The sequence below is a fragment of the Callospermophilus lateralis genome, chromosome 2 (genome assembly GCF_048772815.1).
Source record: "Callospermophilus lateralis isolate mCalLat2 chromosome 2, mCalLat2.hap1, whole genome shotgun sequence".
NCBI classification, from domain to species: Eukaryota; Metazoa; Chordata; class Mammalia; order Rodentia; family Sciuridae; genus Callospermophilus; species Callospermophilus lateralis.
In genome coordinates, this window is record NC_135306.1 from 157,727,249 (window position 1) to 157,747,793 (window position 20,545).

At 36.8% G+C, this 20,545-nt stretch overlaps 4 pseudogenes; 2 read left to right on the forward strand and 2 right to left on the reverse strand.

Moving 5' to 3' along the window:
- Positions 1 to 579: 579 nt before the first annotated feature.
- LOC143641145 (olfactory receptor 10A3-like) lies at positions 580 to 1,560 on the reverse strand (annotated as a pseudogene).
- Positions 1,561 to 11,686: 10,126 nt separating this feature from the next.
- Positions 11,687 to 12,637, reverse strand: LOC143641159 (olfactory receptor 10A3-like; annotated as a pseudogene).
- Positions 12,638 to 16,946: 4,309 nt separating this feature from the next.
- On the forward strand, positions 16,947 to 17,487 carry LOC143641168 (cilia- and flagella-associated protein 97 pseudogene; annotated as a pseudogene).
- A 19-nt stretch (positions 17,488 to 17,506) lies between these two features.
- Positions 17,507 to 18,298, forward strand: LOC143641184 (cilia- and flagella-associated protein 97 pseudogene; annotated as a pseudogene).
- The last annotated feature ends 2,247 nt before the right edge of the window (positions 18,299 to 20,545 follow it).

Genomic DNA, 20,545 nt, shown 5'->3' on the forward strand with positions numbered 1-20,545 from the left:
TTAAAGAAATATAAATCACATACACTATTTGTTGGACTCTTAAGGCTATAACTGTTAGTGAATCGCAGTGAGCCTTCAGGTCAGTCTGAACTGGCTACCGACATTCAGGGAAGTAACTCTAAAATAGCAATTAAAATATATAAACAAGGGCAGGGTGTAGAGCACAATGATTGAGTCCATGCTTAGCATATGCAAGGCCTTGGGATGGATCTCAACCAACACACACACACACACACACACACACACACACACACACACATGTACACGTGTATGTGTACCATTCGTTCTATCAGAATGACATTGCGGAATTGATCACATCAAAATAAAAGCATCAATACATAGAAACCTATAGAATTAGATATTTATTGAAGTATCATCTTAATCACAATACTCTGATAATAACTTAAATGCCTATAATAGAGAAGGACAAGACAGACTGTTGTATCAAGTGCTATGGAAACTTTATCTATGAAAAACAAATAACAACACCACAGTAGTAAAAGAGAAGAATCTCCTGATACATTTTTTAAACTCAAGGAGTTCAACAATGTGAACTATTACAAAAAAAATGTAAGGTTATCAACATTTACAAAATTCAAACGTAGTTCTCTTTAGTAATGAGCAAATATCATACAGCTTCTGAACAAGTATGACTGTGTGTAAAACCACCGCTCTCTGACATAATTTCACCAAAGCCCTTTTCATCTCATTGTTTCCCAGGCTGTAGATAAGGGGATAAGCCAATGATATCAGTTTCTTGGTAGCTGGTGAGTAGCTAGATTTGGGTTGTAAATAAGTCACACTGGCTGTGCCATAGAGGAGGGTGACTGACGTGATATGAGAGGCACAGGTGGAAAAGGCCTTCTGCCTCCCAGTTGTTGATGGCATCTTCAGGATGGCAAAGAGAATTCGAAGGTAAGACAAGAGTATCAACAAGAAAGGAAGCAATATAATCAAAATGGTGCCTGTGAAGGCATAGATTTCAAACAAGGAGGTATCTGCACATACAAGTTCCAGCACTGGGGGAGTCTCACAGAACAGATGATTGATTTCATTGGGACCACAAAAGGGAAAAGTAAATACTCATGTGGTCTGCAGAGTAGCCACCATGATCCCAGAGACCCATGAGAACATGACTAATTTCAAAAACACCCTCTTATTCATAATAATGGGGTAGGTCAGAAGGTCAGAGGATAGCAGATGGCAGCAAATCAGTCATAAGCCACTGCCCCGAGGAGAAAACACTCGGTTCCACCAAAAAGAAGAATGAAATACATCTGTGCAAACAGCCCACATAAGAAATTGTAGTTCTCTCAAAGGACAGGACCACCAACATTTCAGGCATGATGGTTGCACTGAAACTCACTTCGACTACAGATCAATTCTGCAGGAACAGGTACATGGGGATATGAAGAGTCTGCTCCAGCAAGATGGCGCCTATGATGGTGGCATTTCCCATCAGGGTCACCAGATAAATAACCAGGAAAACCCCAAAGATCTTGTCTTGGAGAAGCCCAAGAGGATGAATTCAACCACAGAGCTTTGATTTTGTCTTTTCATTGCAGTACTGGAGCCCTATATTGTTTCTGCAGACATAATCAAAGAATAAAGTCATGGTCCAATAACTGAGAGAAGCAATCTGCATTCACCATGGAAATTCTGGCATAGGATGAAAAGAGGAACCCATCTTCCAAAACTTACATTGAAACATTTGATGAATGGGAAAATACAAAGATTAATAATATTAGTAAATCTTATCAAACATAAAAGTAAAAATAAAAAATTCTTAGATATTTGATCTTAAAAATGCAAAATTCTATCAAGATTCTATTGTTAGTTGTACACTATGCAGTTTTAAAGTAAACATACCCTAAAGAAATATACGTATTTTCTAACACTGGTTCTAATCTCATATTACCACACGTCTCTCATTTCCTCAATATTTGTAAATATAACAATGAAGACTACAGAAAATAAAGCAGATAAATGGAAAAAGCTAATGCCAACTTTTGATAATAATTCAGGAATAGTGAATTTTATGTAAATTTACTTAAATATTCTTTATATTCAAGAATACTAGAACTTTGTGTGACATTGAAGGGTGACAACGTTCCACAGGATACTCAGAGAGGGTTGTATTTTAAATGCACCTGTCTCAGGTAACACCTCTAGACTATGTGAATTGGTTTGGGGCTTATTAACTTCTTATTAATGTCTGGCTAATTCTGTTGGAATTTATTGGGATATAAAATTTTTAGCCCCAGAGATCCAAGACTCATCCTTGTGACCATGATGATGTAAGGACAAGCCCACTTTTTGGTCATTCTGGAGCTGCAATTTCAAAGTTTCCACTCTCTCCCACTCTTTCTTCTCTTTCCTTTCCCAGTCTCCTCATCAAGCACCATGGATTCATTAATTATTCAACAAGCTCTGATGGATCTACCATTTTCTAGACTCTGAAATATAAGGAATTTGGTGCAGACACAATCTCAACAGAAACCTAAGCACACTACCTAAAATAACCTTGACCCTCATGAGTAAGCTACATAAAATAGAACCCATTATTCCCCCAACTCTCTACTCTACCCCTTACATATTGCTGTGTATTTTTCATTTTTATCAATTGACATTACATATACATTTATACAAATATCATCCCTACAACAGTATAATCCCTGAGGCAAAGATTTGGTTTGCATTTTAGTATCTACACAATGCCTCCAACAATCCCCAGCTCATTACTCACGTTAAATCAATAATTTTAAAGAAATAAATGGAATATATTAGGAAAATTAGACTCTAAAGAATATTCTCAAAAGCAAAGTGAAGCCAGTACAGAACACAATTGGAAAACAAATAGCAAGTAATAACAAGGGCTTTAGACAATTTAAATGAGGGAACGATTACATGTGGATGGGGAACTGGAGAGGACAACCACAGTCACAGGATGCTGTGGGTGGAAGGGGCAGTGGGTGGGAAAAAGACACAGGGCAGGACACGTTCAAGTCAAAGGTCCCTGATGGCAATGGGACTAGAATGGAGCCCACTGTGTCTTCTATGATGTTCTGAAAACTAGGGGATATTCAGCAGGAAGATGAGGAAGCCAGCAGGACAGAGTATCCCAGCGAGCTGACGGTATATGGTGTCTTCAGTGCAGCTCTATAGGGCATGAGCGACAGCAGAAGGCAAATTGCTTTATTCCTGAGTTGGACCATAGTCATATTATCAAAAGTCTGTATAAACCATGACAGTTATTTGTCTTTTAACAGCAAAAACTCTCTTAAAATTAGTAAAATACACTGTGTAGGACCAAATAATCAAAACTCATTTCTAATGGCAAAATACAAATACTAATAATAATCATCATCATAAGCAAAATGTGTACTCAGTTGCAAATATTAGGATTGGATGGGTTCTAAAATGTAAAAATTTAGAGTAGTATTTTAAAACAAAGGAAAAATTTGTAAACTGATCTAAATTATGTTTGGAATAAAATTATATTTAATAACATAGTAAAATATGGGTAACAAAACCTAATTGCACAATTCAATATACTTACTAGAAAGAATTTTAACTGTTACCACACAAAAAAACATAAACCTCTGAGGTTATAGAAATGCCTATTAAGTTTAGCAGATGAATAAAGATTGTGTGGATGTATTGGTATTACACAGTGTATATCATGAATATGTGGAATTTCTATGTGTCGACTACAAACAAAACATAACTAATAAAGAGCAGCAACAAAACTGTGATGTGGTCACAATTGACCACAAATGCTGCTCCCTCTTTTCATTTGCTCATTACTTTATACAAAGTTTTTATGACTGTTGTTATGAGCTGCACTTTTCTTTTGAAACAAACAAAAAAGTAACTGAAGCATCAAACCAGAAAGTCGCCTTCAAATATTTCAGCCATGCCCACTCATTCCTGAACACTGAGACAGAAATATCACCAGCCTTCATTGAGAACTCTCAGTTAAAAAACCACTAACAGACACATGAGCAGAAGCTGCACTGTCTTAGCTATTGACTCTGACTCTGTCACTTGCATGCTACTTTATCTTCACTCTCACCACTGGTCAAAAGGCACCTGTTAATAAGTGCAATTTAGTGATTGAGTGCACTGATTTTTTTACCTCCCATGACATAGAATCATGTGCCCCAGAGAATCCCTCCAGAGAGAACTTGGAATGCTTCCCACAGACCTTCTCATATTTTGTAGGAGAGCTACAGAGACTTGAACCTGGTCCCTCAAGGAAGAAAGCTCAAGAGAACACACATGGAGTGCCAGTCCTCCATGTGTCCACAGGGATTGAAGGCCTTGTACACATGAGACTCAACACCAATGTGACATCTCCTAGTAGGAGTTTTGTGAAATCAGAGGGTGAATGAATGTTGTAAACAGGGAAAGAAGGGAGGAGTTGGGGGAGGTGTGAGCAAATGTAGGTGGCAGGTGAAGATTCAGCTGGACAGAATGCACAATTTGGGCAATGGTGGGAATTAAGTAAAGGCAACAGGATTGAAGCCTCTGAGATTTAAGTCTGGATGCTCCTGAGCCCTGAACTTTCATATTTTCCAGAAGAAATACAGAGTCACTGACATTTTTGAGAAAAAGTGTCATTACAGTTTATTTCATACATAGAGCTTCTTAACTTAGAGTCAAAAGATCTAGACTTGGAGCACACCACTGAACTTCTCTGCTTCTATTACTTTCTATGTAAAAGAAAAGCATTATTATTAATCCCACAGGGTATATATGAGAATCAGGGACTCTTGGCTCAGCGTAAAGTGAACAGTGAAGGGGACATGATATCAATTGCAGAGTTCTCTAATCAGTATTTTCAGAGAAAATTGACTTTTTAATCAAGCATGAAGCTAGAGCTGGAAAAAAATCTAAGGCCTTGATGCATGGTATGAAAATGTTGATTGGATGCCCACAAATATTTTGTTTGCTAAGACATCTCTGACCATTCTGACATTGCAACAGTAACCAACCTCTTACAGTTAAGAGCAGGAAGACAATAGCATAGTTGTGTCATCAGGTATGCAGAAAATAGAAGGGTACTGCATTCATCTTATCTTCTTTATGCCAGGCCTATAAAAAGGGCTCCATCACAGCTTTGCACAGCTAGGGAAACACTGAGGGGGACTAAAGAACAAAGGAACTACACCCATAAAGACCTGCATGATCTGGTCAGCCTGTACCAAAAAGGACAGGGGGAAGTCATGGAACTGAATACGAGGGTGTGGATGAGGAGGTTGGTAATGCCACAAGATAATGGAGAGTTTATTGACTTGGTCCTACAAGAAAAGACAGGAAATTTGCCAGCCACAAGGCCAAGGGTTAAAACATACTGAGTGGATATAGAGTGTGAAGGTCCTGGCATCCCAGGTTAACATTCAACCATGTAGTAGAGACTCAGTTATTGATTTTAACCAGCCTCTCTCAGCAGCTACTCCCTTGCTGGCATGCTGCCCATAAGAACAAAGTGGTCATAGCAGCAGAGAAGAAGGTTATCCCTTGGCCCAAACTACAGGGTCACCATTTACCAAAACCCCTTCACTTCACTATCTCTTCAAAAATACATCACAGACTATTGAGTAGGCAGTATAGGACTACAACCATACACATACTTAGAACCATGCTAGAATTAATGTGATCTCATTTCACTTTGTAATTTTTTAAACACAAAATTATTCAATTCTGTATGAATGCAAATAACACCAGTGCATAATTTGAATGTTTATATCAATTTTATTATGTAATAAAGACTCAACAAAAATAAATTTGATCTAGTTTAACCATCATAAACCAAAAGAACAGTGAAGATAGTTCATGACTAGAAGCATGAATGATCTATCCCCAAATAACAGACACAAATATTCCACACATCCCTTAATGAAGCAGAATATGTATACCTAATCTTAAATAATATCACACAATTAATTTTATTCATATCATGTTTAAAGTAGTCATGATAATCTGAATATTGAAGATTCCATATGAATTAAACCAAGATTATGTTGAGAGTTAATCAGAATTTTCTTCACTAATTTCCCACTAGACATGATTGTTATAGTCTTAACGGTTCAATGTTTTCTTTTTCCTCACAATTGTGATGCACAATAAAATGCAGCCAAGATATTAAGTGCTGAAAAACACATGATCCCCATTTTTCCAATAAACCACTTATGGGGCAATGCAATTTTCCTCCGAATTTAACCCCATAGCATCTTCTTTGAAGAGTAAGTGATGTACAGTAATCAATAAACACACACACAGCTACCACCAAAATGCAAATTGCAACAGCCCAAACAATCATACAAGCCAAATTGGGATGTACAAGTGTATCATTAACAAAAGCTATCAAGTTATGAAAGCTGGAACAACAAATCAAGAAACAGAGAAAGAAATATATATGTATCTTTTTTTTACACAAAAGTTGATGCTCTTCTGAACTCACATGTGTGATTGCTTGTAAATTGAGGAGTCATCTAGAAACTGTGAACAACAACCCAACTTCCAACTCTAAGAGAATTCTCAAGCTGCCCCTCCATCTCAAGCTGCCACATCACCCATCATGGAAAGGTGAACTGGGCTACCTCAGGAATACAAGTTCCTCCCAAGAGGAGTTCAAGAAGTTTGAAAAAATTACTTGGTGAGTATATTACAGGAGGATCAAACATCAGAGGATCTCTAATACCCAGAACTTGCTCTTAACTCTGAGATATGGAAACTCCATGATAAACACATCATATTTCACGTCACAAGAAATGGAATATCTGCTTTACTTGGCCACACCAGTGTCCCAAGAGATACCCTGTATCTTTGCATGTGACTGTCAGACCTCTTTATGGAGACTCCCATGTCCAGAGGGCTGAATCAACACAGGGACACTCAGGAAGGCAGCTGAGGAAACAAACCCTGCCACCCACTAGCCCTCAGCTGTGAAGCACTGGAAGGGCTTCCTCCTGAGGACTGCTCTGTTACCGGTTCTCCTTGATTATTTCTGTGACTATGCCAGACCCTGATCTGCTGCAGTCTCTGGCTGGGCACAAATCATGAGCCTCCACACAGCTTGTAGATTCAAATAGCAATTCTTCATTCCCAATCTCACACCGGCCTTCTACAAACACGTTCTGGGGATATCCACGTTCTCTGCAGAAATCCACCACGCCACTGGGCTTCTGTCTCCCAAAAATACCGTCTGACCCTAAGAACTCAAGAGGAACTCAGGCAGCAGGATACACCCTATTCTAAACGGGGAACACCCTAATCTCCTATTACCGGGAACACCCTAAACACGATCTGCCCTGGTCCTTGAGCAAGGTCACCTTACATGCAATGTAGCTGCAAAATGTCCTATTTCCATGAGTCCTTCCACTAAAGAAACATGGGGGTATGCTGGCAAGGAAATTGTCATGCCTATTTGGCTGATGGCTCCCAGCATCTCCCCCCTTCTGATTAATTAAACAACAAGTAATGTGGCTTAAGGACCGTGCCTGGTAGGTTGTCCAGTTCAACATATGGTTCTTACCCGTCATTGGAAAACTGACCTTTAGGTGTCAGCCTCCTGTCTTAGGTTGATACCACTGCAACTGGATCATACCCGTCACTGACTGCCGGTCCAGCATACAGCCATACTTGTGGATAGGTCTATGCACCAGTGGGGGGGGGGGGTGAGGTTCTTTGCCTCACCTCTGTTGGCCCCCAAATTTGGCCTTGGTGCCAGTGGGGGAGTGAGGTTAATGTGGCTTAAGGACCGTGCCTGGTAGGTTGTCCAATTCAACATATGGTTCTTACCCTTCATCGGAAAACTGACCTTTAGGCGTCAGCCTCCTCTCTTAGGTTGATACCACTGCAATTGGATCATACCCATCACTGACTACCGGTCCAGCATATGAAGCTAACATCTTGACTCAGTCTGCTCTCTTCTTATTCATGGAGAAAGTATTTGATACGTACAAACTCTCTCTCAGGCACTGTGTTAGGCAGGTGGGACCCAGTGGTGGACAGATTCTTTTAGTCACTGTTATCAGTGACTTCACTGTCTACTTATCAAATGAAACTTCCAGCATTACACAGATCACATTTAAATGCTTGAGAAAGACTCAAGATATAAGTGTCCTACAAGGACCAGAGGGAGTGTTTTGATCTACAAACTGTACATGCTATTTAAAAAGGCACTTATAAATATAGGACTACAAATTCCACATCAAAACTTACGTGCTGTTTCTTTCTTCTACTGTTCTCCTCCATTTCCCACTGTTAAGGATGGGTGGGGACAGGTAAAACTCTAGATGTGAGGAAAGTGGTCTGCAATCAGAATGAATTTTTTTTTAAAAAGCAGGTTTTTGTGCCATAAATACTAACTATATACTAATAGTAAATTCAGGCTTACACCTGCACTTTATCCTGCTCGGCTAATGGGGCCTTCACCTTCCCCACCTTCTATCACATGGAAACTACCTCTGTTTATTATCCCAGCAACCATACAAGGTATATTTAGGGAAAAGAAAAGTGTATTCTGCTTCATATAATAAAATTAAGATAAAAGGGTATGGAGTAAGGTCCAGGTTTCAGAGATAACAGGAAATAGGTAGTTGAGAGCAGATCATGGAATACCACCTTCAGCAGATGACATTTTAAGGAGATCTGAAGAAACAGCAAGAATTATCCAGCTGAAACAGCAAAAACAAACATACCAGATAGCTAAAAAGGCATGACTTGACAGCTCCAGGCCAGACAGAGGTGACTCAATTCAAAGCAGAATTGTCATCAGAAAACATAAGCAAGTGTATGAGTGGACACTAAACACCAATGAAAATCTTTAAATGGAGAGTTATTACAGATTTACATTTTAAAGTTCACTTTCTTGTGTATGTCAACTTCAAAACCAGCAGAAAGTGATTTCAAGAACACATCTCAATAACTGGCATGAGATTCAAGTTAATGAAGGTTAGTTAACTAACCTTCAGAATTGGAGGAAAATTCAAGTTAATGTTAAATTAGTTAATGGTTGGTATTAAGAGTAGAAACATAAAATAAGTCCTTCTGTCAAATTTATATAGAAGAAGAGACAAGTAAGCCCATATAGCTTCACTCATTGTATTCCTTTTTTAAAAAACTCATCTGATTCTTGACACAATTGCCGAAAACCTATGTTGAAGAAATGATAAGCCTTTATAAAAAATGGTGCTTGAAAAACAATATCCACATGTAAAAGGTTCAATCTGGATCCCTCTTTCTCACCCTACATAAATCAATTCAAATTGGATCAATGACCTAGGAATAAGACCAGAAGTCACGCAACTGCTAGAAGAGGGCATAGGAGAGACTCTAACCTATAGGTGCAGGCAACAAGGACTCCTAGAGCTCAGGAAGTAATGCCACGATGCAAGAAAAGGAATGACACCAAACTAAAAAGTTACACAACAAAGGAAACAACAGCAGGAAAAGAAACCTTCAGAATGGGAGGAAAAAATCTTTGCCAACTCTCCTGACAAAGGATTAATATCCAGACTATGCAAAGAACTCAAGAGACTCAACACCATTCAAACAAGTAACCAATTCAGTAAGTGGGCAAATGAACCTAACAGACACTCCTCCAGAGAAGAATAAATGGCAATTGTATGAAAAGTGTTCAATATCTTTACACATAAGGGAAATGCAAATCAAAGCTATGCTGAGATTCCATCTCAACAGAAATAACAATGTTTGCAAAGATGTGAGGAAAAGGAACTGTTATCCACTGTTGGTGGGAAAAGTAAATTAGTACAGGCACTATGGAAATCAGTATGGAGGTTCCTCCAAAAACTAAACAGGTAACTACTGTAATATCCAGCTATACCACTTCTTGGTATCTATCCAAAAGAATTACAGACAGCATATTTTAGATACATGCCTTCCCATGTTTATAACAGCACAATTCACAATAGCAAAATTTAGAACCAGGCTAGGTGTCTATCAATAGATAACAGATAAAGAAAATGGGGTATATATACACAATGGAGTTTTTTTTAACCATCAGAAAGGAAGAAATTATCTCCTGACTGAAAGAGATCTTCCTGTTAGCTGTATTTTCCTCAAAGTATTGATTCACTCATAATATAAACATATTAATTCAGTATAGAGTGAAAAAAATGAAAAAAAGAATAAAGATTAAAATAAAATCATGTATTTTTAAGTTGTGCATTGTACTCAGATTTGGGCATTTGAATATTTTATTTCCTCAAAGGCAGTATTTGATCACTCTCTATATATAAACAATGAGGAAACTTTAGGTCACAAAAATACAATGAAAGAATTTGCTAATGTCAATCAAATGCCCTCATGAAAAGAACATTGGATAGCATTCAAATGTGATTCAAACTTGTGTGTATCTTCAGATAAAATTATTTTACTGCAAATCCAATTCATTTTATACCTCCAATTTTCACCTTTGGCAGAAGTACTGATAAACTTAAAAACAGTCTTTTAACAATGGAATAATCTTTTACACCTTTATTACCATTCCTGGAGCAGGAATTAAGAAACACTACTTCAGGGTAAAAGAATAATCTTAGAGAATAGTATGGTGTGTGTGAAAACACATGTGATACAGGTAAACAGGTACCTTACTATTCTCTGAGAATAGAAAAACATCAAAGAATGAAACTTCCACATTTTACACCTGTGAAAATATTACCCCTGAAAAGTTCACACCATAAGTCATATGATGTAAGGGCCATAGAAAATAGTAATAATTCATTAATCATATTATTTTCCCAAAATAAATTGTAAAAAATCATTTATTGTTCACAGATAAATTTGAGGGCAATTTGACCTATGAAGGAAAATTCAAAGTACTCCGAAATAATGATCATAAGTGAAAACAATACTTAATATTGCCACATGAGTATCCAGAAAATATATGCATCATTTTGTAAATATATGTAAAAAACACCAAGAGAAATATAATTTTGGTATATCCCACTGTGAGAAGTGAGTTCATTTGAGCTTCAAAATAGTAATTCATTTTCTGATTCATTGAAAAGATTTTCTATCCAGAAAAAAAATCACACACACTATTGATTGGTCTCTTGAGGCTACAGCTGTTACTGAATCTCAGTGAGCCTTCAGGTCAGTTTGAACTGGTTACAAGAATACAAGGAAGTAACTCTACAATAGCAATTAAAATATATTAAAAAGTGCAGGGCATGTGGCACAGTGATTGAGCACATGCTTAGCATATGCAATGCCTTCTATAAGATTTCAACCAACACACACACACACACACACACACACACACACACACACACACACACAAAGTGTAAATAACATTCATTCTAACAGAATGACTTTGAGGAAATGACCACATCAAAATAAAAGCATTGATACATAGAAACCTATTGAACTAGATATTTATTGAAGCATCATCTTAATCACATTAGTCTGATAATGACCTGGATGCTAATAATAGGGAAATGCATGACTAGACTGTTGTATCATGTGGTAAGGAAACTTAGTATCCCTTAAAAACAATGACAACACCATATATTAAAAGGGAAGAATCTCCTGATACATTTCAAACTCAAGGAATTCAACACTGTAAACATTAATATCAAGAAATGGAATCTGTTTTCATCATTTATTAAGTTCAAATAGAGTTTTCTTGAGGAATGAGCAAATCTCACATGGCTTCTCAACAAGAAAAACTGTGTAAAACCACCGCTCTCCACCATAATTTCACCAAAGCCCATTTCATCTCATTGTTTCGCAGGCTGTAGATTAGTGGATTCAGCAGGGGTGTGAGCAATGTGTAAACCAATGACAACACTTTCTTTGTTACTGGTGAGTAGCTGGATTTGGGCTGTAAATAAGTCATACTGGGTGTGCCATAGAAGAGGGTGACTGATGTGACATGAGAGGCACAGGGGGAAAAGGCCTTTTGCCTCCAGTTGTTGATGGTATCTTCAGGATGGCAAAGAGAATTCCAAGGTAAGACAAGAGTATCAACAAGAAAGGAACCAAAACAATCAAAATGGTGCCTGTGAAGGCATAGATTTCAAACAAGAAGGTATCTGCACATACCAGTTCCAGCACTGCTGGGGTTTCACAAGATATATGATTAATTTCATTGGAGTCACAAAAGGGAAAACTGAATACCCATGTGGTCTGCACAGTAGCCACCATGATCCCTGAGATCCATGAGAACATTACTAATTTCACAAACACCCTTTTGTTCATAATCATGGGGTAGGTCAGAGGATGGCAGATGGCAGTAAAACAGTCATAAGCCATTGCCCCCAGGAGAAAACACTCAGTCCCCCCCAAAAAGAAGAATGAAATACATCTGTGCAAAACAACCCACAAAAGAAATTGTAGTTTGGTCCGTGGTCAAGATCACTAGCATTTCAGGCATGATGGCCGCACTGAAACTCACTTCCACCACAGATAAATTCTGCAGGAACAGGTACATGGGGATGTGGAGGGTCTGGTCCAGCAAGATGGCAGCTATGATGATGGCATTTCCCATCAGGGTAACCAAATAAATTACCAAGAAAACACCAAAGATCTGCTCTTGGAGTTTAGGAGAATCAGAGAAGCCCAAGAGGATGAATTCAACCACAGAGCTTTGATTTTGTGTTTTCATTGCAGTACAAAAGCCCTATATTGTTTCTGTAGACATGATCAAAGAATAAAGTCACAGTCCAGAGGCTAGGAGTAGCAGCCTGCATTCAGCATGGAAATTCTGGCAGAGGATGAAAAGAGGAACCCATGTTCCAAAAACCTTACGTTGGAACACTTGGAGAATGGCAAAATACTAAGATTAACAATATTACTCAATCTGTCAAATATAAAGTAAAAGTGAACAATTCTTAAAAATCTGCTCTTAAAATTCAAAATGCTATCAAGTTTCTATCACAACTTGTATGCTATGTACTTTTTAGGTAAACATACCTTTAAAGTATATAAATATTTTCTAACACAAGTTCTAATCCCATATTACCACAGATATCCTTCTCTTTATTCAATTGTTGTAAATATAACAATGAAGACTACAGAAAATAAAATGTGATAAAGTAGACAAATAGGAAAAAGCTAATCCAAATTTTTTACAGTAATTCATAAGAGTGAATTTTATGTAAATCTACTTAAATATTCATTGCATCAAGACAAATAGAACTTTGTGTGACATTGATGTTTGACAATATTCCACAGGAATACTCAGGGAGGGTTGTATTTTAAATGCACCTGTCTCAGGTAACACCTCTAGACCATGTAAATTGGTTTTGGGCTTATTAACTTCTTATTAATGTCTGGCCAAATCTATTGGGATTTACTGGGATGTGAAATTTTTAGCCCCAAAGATCCAAGACTAATCCTTGTGACCATTATGATTTAAGGACAAGCCCACTTTTTGGTCATTCTGAGGCTACAATTTCAAAGTTTCCACTCTTTCCCACTCTTTCTCTCTCTTTCCTTCTCCAGTCTCATCAAGCACCTCATGGACTCATTAATTATTCAACAAGCTCTGATGGACCTACCATTTTCTAAACTCTGCAATATAAGCAATTCAGTATAGACCAAATCTCAATAGAAACCTAAGCACACTACCTAAAATAACTATGATCTTCACCACTAAGCTACATAAAATAGTACCCCATTAAGCCCCCAAACTCTCTAGCTCTACAACCCTCACATATTGCCATGTATTTTTCCATTTTTATCAATTGACATTATATACACATTTATACAAATATCATTCCCACAACAGTATAATCCCTGAAGCAAAGCTTTTGTTTGCATTTTAGTATCTACACAATGCCCCCAACAATCCCCAGCTCATTACACATGTTAAAATAATAACTTTAAAGAAATAAATGGAATATATTAGGAAAATTAAACTCTAAAAAATAGTGTCTAAAAGCGAAGCCAGTACAGAGCACAATTGGAAAACAAATAGCAAGTAATAACAAGGGCTTTAGACAATTTAAATAAGAGAAAGATTACATGTGGATGGGGAGCTGGAGAGGACAACCGCAGTCACTGGATGCTGTGGGTGGAAGGGCTGGTAAGTGGGAGGAAAAAAGGCACCGGGCAGGACACACTTGCTCAAGTCAGAGGTCCCTGATGGCAATGGGACTAGATGGAGCCCACTGTGTCTTCTGTGATGTTCTGAAAACCAGGGGATATTCAGCAGGGAGATGAGGAAGCCAGCAGGACAGAGAATCCCAGTGAGCTGACGGTATATGGTGTCTTCAGTGCAGCTCTGTAGGGCATGAGCGACAGCAGAAGGCAAATTGCTTCATTCCTGAGTTGGACCAGAGACATATTATCCAAAGCCTATATAAGCCATGATAATTATATGTTTTTTCAATAGCAAAAACTCTCTTAAAATTAAAAAATATACTGTGTAGGACAAAATAATCAAAACTCAATTCAAATGGCTATAATAATAAATAAATTAAATGTGTACTGAGTTCCACATGTTAGAAACTGGATAGGTTTTAAAATTTACAAATTTGGAGTATTATTTTAAAATAGGAAACATTTATAATGCTGATTAAAAGCATGTTTTGAATAAAATTATGTTTAAAAACCCAGTATGATAACTAGAGTTGACAACAGCTAACTGCACAAATCAAAAACTTGTTGAAGAGGATTTTAAGTGTTCCACACAAAGAAATGATAAACATCTGAGGTTATAGAAATGACAATTGCATTTATCTGATCATTAAGATTGTGTGCATACATTAGAATGGCACAGAATATATCATGAACATGTGCAATTACCATGTGTCAATTAGAAACAAAACCTATACTTCAAGAACAAAACAAAACTATGATACAGTCACAATTGACCACAAATGCTGCTCCCTCTTTTCATTTGCTCATTATTATATCCAAATTCTTCATGATTGCAAATATGAGATGTACTTTTTCTGAACAAAATAAAAAGGAAACTGACAAAACATCAAACTAAAACATCTGATTCAAATATTTCAGTCATGCCTACTGATCCCTGAGCACTGAGGCATGTCTTCAACAGCATCACCAGCTCTTACTGAGAACACTCAATGAAAAAAACCACTAACAGTCACACAAGCAGAAGCCACACTATCTTACCTATGGGCATTGACTGTTATGTTTACATGCTACCTTATCAGCACTCTCACCACTTATTAAAATACACCTGCTTGTAAATGCAATTTAGTGATTGAGTGCACTGATTTTTAACCTCCTATGACATAGAATCATGTGCCCCAGAGAATCCCTCTGGAGAGAACTTTGAATGCTTCCCACAGAACTTCTCATATTTTGTATGAGAGCCACAGAGACATGAACCTGGTCCCTCAGGGAAGAATGCTCAAGAGAACACACATGAAAATATTATCTTACTGAGAAGGAAAATGAAAAACATGGAATGCCAGTTCTCAATGTGTCCATGAGGACTAAAGGCCTTGTACACAGAGGCTCAAATCCAATGTGACATCTCCCAGTAGATTTTTGTGAAATCAGAGCATGAATGAATGTTGTAAACAGGGAAAGAATGGAGGAGTCAGGGGAGTTGTGAGCAAAGGCAGGTGGCAGATGAAGAATTCAACTGGACAGAATGCACAGTTTGGGCAATGGTGGGAATTAAGTAAAGCAAGAAGATTGAAGCCTCTGAGATTTAAGTCTGGATGCTCCTGAGCCCTGAACTTGCATATTTTCCAGAAGAAATAGAGAGCCACTGATATTTTTGAGAGAAGGCATCATTACAGTTGATTTCATGCATAGAGCTTCTTGACTAGAGTAAAAAGATCTGGACTGGTTGATAGGACTTGGAGCACATCACTGAACTTCTCTGCCTTCTTTACTTTCTATGTAAAGGGAAAACATTGTTATTATTCTCTCAATGTATACATGAGGACCAGGGACTCTGGGCTTGGTATAAAGTGGCTAGGGCATTGAAGAAAACCACATGCTGTGTTTCAGAAGAATACAGGGCTGGATGAACCTACAGACAACGTGCCTGGACCAATGTTCTCCTTTTGTATTTCTCCTCTCTGATTTCTAGGAGAAGCATACCTCTCAAGACTGTTCTCTCCTCCTTGGAGCAATAAGGCTACCAATAACGCTTAGAGATACATTCTCTTTAATCTGTGTCCAGTGAGAAACATAACACTAACCTAAGAGAATGGTTTTCATTTACAGAATCCAATCCAAGGACCCTTCCCAAGTCATTCACTATAGTCATTCTCCAGGAGAAGTGCCCGCTGGGTGTAGTGTGCTTTCCTTATTCACACCCCATACAATCCTACAGGGCCCCCTGATGGACCACCATGTTATATGTCCAGATGCCATTGACTGTATCACAGGTGTACACACTTTGTGTGCAGTCATAGTCATGTAGACAAACAATCATCATGTTTTTGCCTGTAGTTTACATTTCCTTGAAAAGTATGTGAATAAAATTTCAGACACATGTTGAGATAATAAAAAGTCATAATATTCATATTTATCTCTATTTCAAAGCTATTATATCATTGATACATAGTAGTACAAATATAGAGACCATACCCCAGTATACTCCAAGTCTAAGAAAGTAAATACATAGCAAAGGAATATATATGGGAAGATTAAACTACTATTATATTATTTAATAAATGATAATGAGACTAAACATGGGATAAAAAGAACACATTTTATATCCTTCAGAGTACATTTCATCACAAAATATAAATGGAAACTTTACAAAATCTGACTTCTTTTTTCCAAAAGAAAATCTCAATAAATTTCAAAATCTTATTAATAGAAATAGAATTCCTTGCAATCAAACTGGAAAAGAATAAAAAGAAATAATAAAAACTAGTCTTTCCACACCGCAGCATGCCTGCCACCTTCCCTGCCATTGGGGCTCAGTTTTCCTCCCAAGAGACAGGCAGCCATAAGCACTTGGGAGCTATTTTACCATTATGGATTGCTTTAGAGATACATCACAAGGTGACATAGACCATTCTTGCTTTGACAGTGACTTTGAAAAACTAAAGAAATATGAAAGTAAATTACTTTTGACAAGTAAAGTGATAACCCTGAAGAGAGAATAAATAAGGATATAGAAAAGAGAAATTTGAAATTTGGAATACAAAAAAAGAGAGAATATTATCTTACTGACAAGGAAAAAGAAAAAAAAGCAAAAATTTCTCCAGATGAACACCTTGTAGAGAATAGTATTATGGAAACCATGTCTTCAGAATCCAAAAAACACATTATGTGATGCTGCAATAGGAACTAAAACACACTTGCCCATGCCAAATAGAATTCCAAAAACTGTAAAAGAAGGTGAGGAGAATTACTATACAGATGAACAGGAAAATAGTGATGATGGACACAAACATCATAAGAGGTCCAAGTCAGCTAAACCATCTAATAACTCCAAATACAAACATGAGTAAAAAGAATTTCAAGGTTAGTTCCTCTCCCTCTTTTTCTTTGTCTTTGCCTTTCTCCTCTTGAAGTCCAGACTGTTCAGATGATGTCTCTGATAAATTCTTTATCAACTCCAGATATCAGCCCTGTTCCATCTTTTGAGTTGAATACACCAAATGACCAAAAAGTCAAAGTTCAAAGGCAAGAAAATGGGAGTCAAGAGGCAGATGAAGATGTTGAGGTTTTAAAAAATGATTCAAGGTATTTGAAAGCAGCCAAGAAAGTGAAAGAAAAACATGGGCCTGCTGTTGTCCCAAAGTCATCAGTGTTCAATTGTGATTTAGACCACAATGTCTTACATGTCACAATGAACCTGAATCATCTTTTAAAATCTTTTCTGCAAATAAATAAAAAGGGACCACAAAAACTTCATTGTGATCAACCCTCAGTAGTATCTAAGAAAAACTACTCTTTCACAAGAGAAGAGGTGAGACAGATTGATCAGGAAAATCAGAGACTTTTGAAAGAACTGTCAATGCAGGCTGAAAAATCAGAAAGCAAAAGTACAATCCCCATTGATCATCCCTCTAAGTTATGTTATAGTGCTCTCAATACCAGAAGGAGCAACAAAAATTTGAAAGAGGAAATGTGGCTTTATTGAAAAAACTTGAAACTATGAAGCCAGCAATGGGTATGAAATACTCGAACAGCTAATGGACTACCATTGCAATATGGGATCATCTCCTCCTGAGTTCACCATCCTCCAGAAGACAAAGAATATGCACTTGGCCAATGCAGCCTATTAAGAGAAGTTTCCAGGACATCCAGTGCTAATAGTGGTCTCAGTTGTAAGACTGAGCAATTAGTTTTGGACACACCCAGTGGCCTATTGCTATGACTTAACCCCCAAAGTTCTGCACTGCTTAGTTATAAAACATTATTACTTTAAACATCATTCATCTAATTTTTTTCTTTTTCTTATTTAAATTTATTCATTTACTTTAATTTGTTATATATGATAGCAGAGTGCATTTTGATTCATTGTACACATTTGCAGCACAACTTTTCATTTCTCTGGCTGTACATGATGTAGCGTGGCACTCTATGTGCAGTCATACATGTATATAGGGCAATGATGTTCATCCCATTTCACCATCTTTCCTGCTCCCATACCCTTTCCCCTTCCCTCCATATTCATACAATTTTTATTGACATATTTTTGTATATTACTATATTTAACTATGTTAATATCTAAAATACTTTTTTCCAGCAATTTAAACTATATAACAGTGAGTTAATTTATTGTTTTGATTCAATGCAAAATTGTTGTCAAAAAGACAATTTAATGAAAAAACAATGTATACTATGAGTGATTTTATATAAAATGTGTGTGGATTCATTAGAAAAATGGTAGTAATGCATGTTTATTTTCTCAGCATAGAAATTGATTCAGTTGTCCTGTTGATAAAACAGTAATGACAGTATCATTGCATGTTGGACCCAAGCTATTCACCATGCAGTTCTCATTTTATGTTATTTTCTTTTCTTACAAGCTTTAAACCATGAGCTTACCTCTTATTTGATTTTGTTTTCTATTTGCTTTAGAACTTGTATGGTGAGTCACAACCTGATTTATGAGAGTTACACTTTGTTATGAGACATCCTGAAATTTGTTTTTATGGATGGAACTAACTGATTTAGATTTGATGTGCAGATCAGATTGAGAGAAGCTTGTACTGGGACAATCCTTATAATTTCACCAGAAGTACCCAGAACTTCTGTGTAAATGCACTGTTAGATCTTAAAAATTCTATTAGCCATTCCAAATTCTCTCATATTGGGAATATTAGAGAGTTCAATGAAAAAGTTTGCCTTTTGTGTTCTCATACATTCAGGTAAGGTAGTATTAATGATTTTGACAAGGGTGGTGGGCTTTAGATTTACAGTCTACTTCCTTGAGACTAATTTGAATGCAGACCAAATCAGTTGTATCATGAACAAACACAAGGGGTTTTTTGTTTATTTTTATGTTTTGTTTTGGTTTTGATCAGTTAAATAGCAACACCAGTTTGAAGAGTCAATAAAACAGGTTATAAGGTATGTCAGAACAGTGTGTTAAATGATACTGTTATATTTCTTTAAGAGAGAAATAGAGATTTTGAAAAAAAAATCAGAAATCCTTCAAATGAAGAAAACAATAGACCAAATAAAAAACTCAATAGAAAGCATCACCAACACACTAGATCACTTGGAAGATAGAACATCAGATCATGAAGACAAAGTATACAATCTGGAAAATAAAGTTGACCACACAGTGAAGATGGTAAGAAACCATGATCAGAACATCCAAGAATTATGGTATAACATCAAAAGACCAAATCGAAGAGTTATTGGGAGAGAGGAAGGCACAAAGTATCAAACCAAAGGAATGCACAATCTCTTCAATGATTAATATCAGAAAATTTTCAAAACATGAACAATGAATTGGAAAATCAAGTACAAGAGGCTTATAGAACACCAAAACTACAAAATTACAACAGATCTACACTAAGGCACATTATAATGAAAATTCCTAGCATACAGATAAGTATAGACTCTTTAGGCCACAAAAGAGAGGAATCAGATTACATATTGGGGAAGACCATTTCATATCTCAGCAGATTTTTCAACCCAAACAGACACTACAGAAATACAGAAGAAATTGTTTTGAAAACTTGTACTCCAATAAAATAGAAAATATTGAAGGCATCAACAAATTTCTAGAGTCATATAATTTGCCCAAATTGAATCAGGATGGTATACACAATTTAAACAGATCAATTTCAAGCAATGAAATAGAAGACGCCATCAGAAGCCTACCAACCAAGAAAAGTCCAGGACTGATGAATACACAGCTGAGTTCTACAAGACCTTAAAAGAAGAACTAATACCAATACTCTTCAAATTATTTTGTGAAAATAGGGAGCACTTCCAAACTCATTCTATGAGGCCAATATCACCCTGATTCCAAAACCAGGCAAAGACACATCAGAGAAAGAAAACTTCAGATCAATATCTCTAATAATCATAGATGCAAAAATTCTCAATAAAATTCTGGCAGATAGAATACAAAAACATATCAAAAAATAGTACACCACAATCGAAT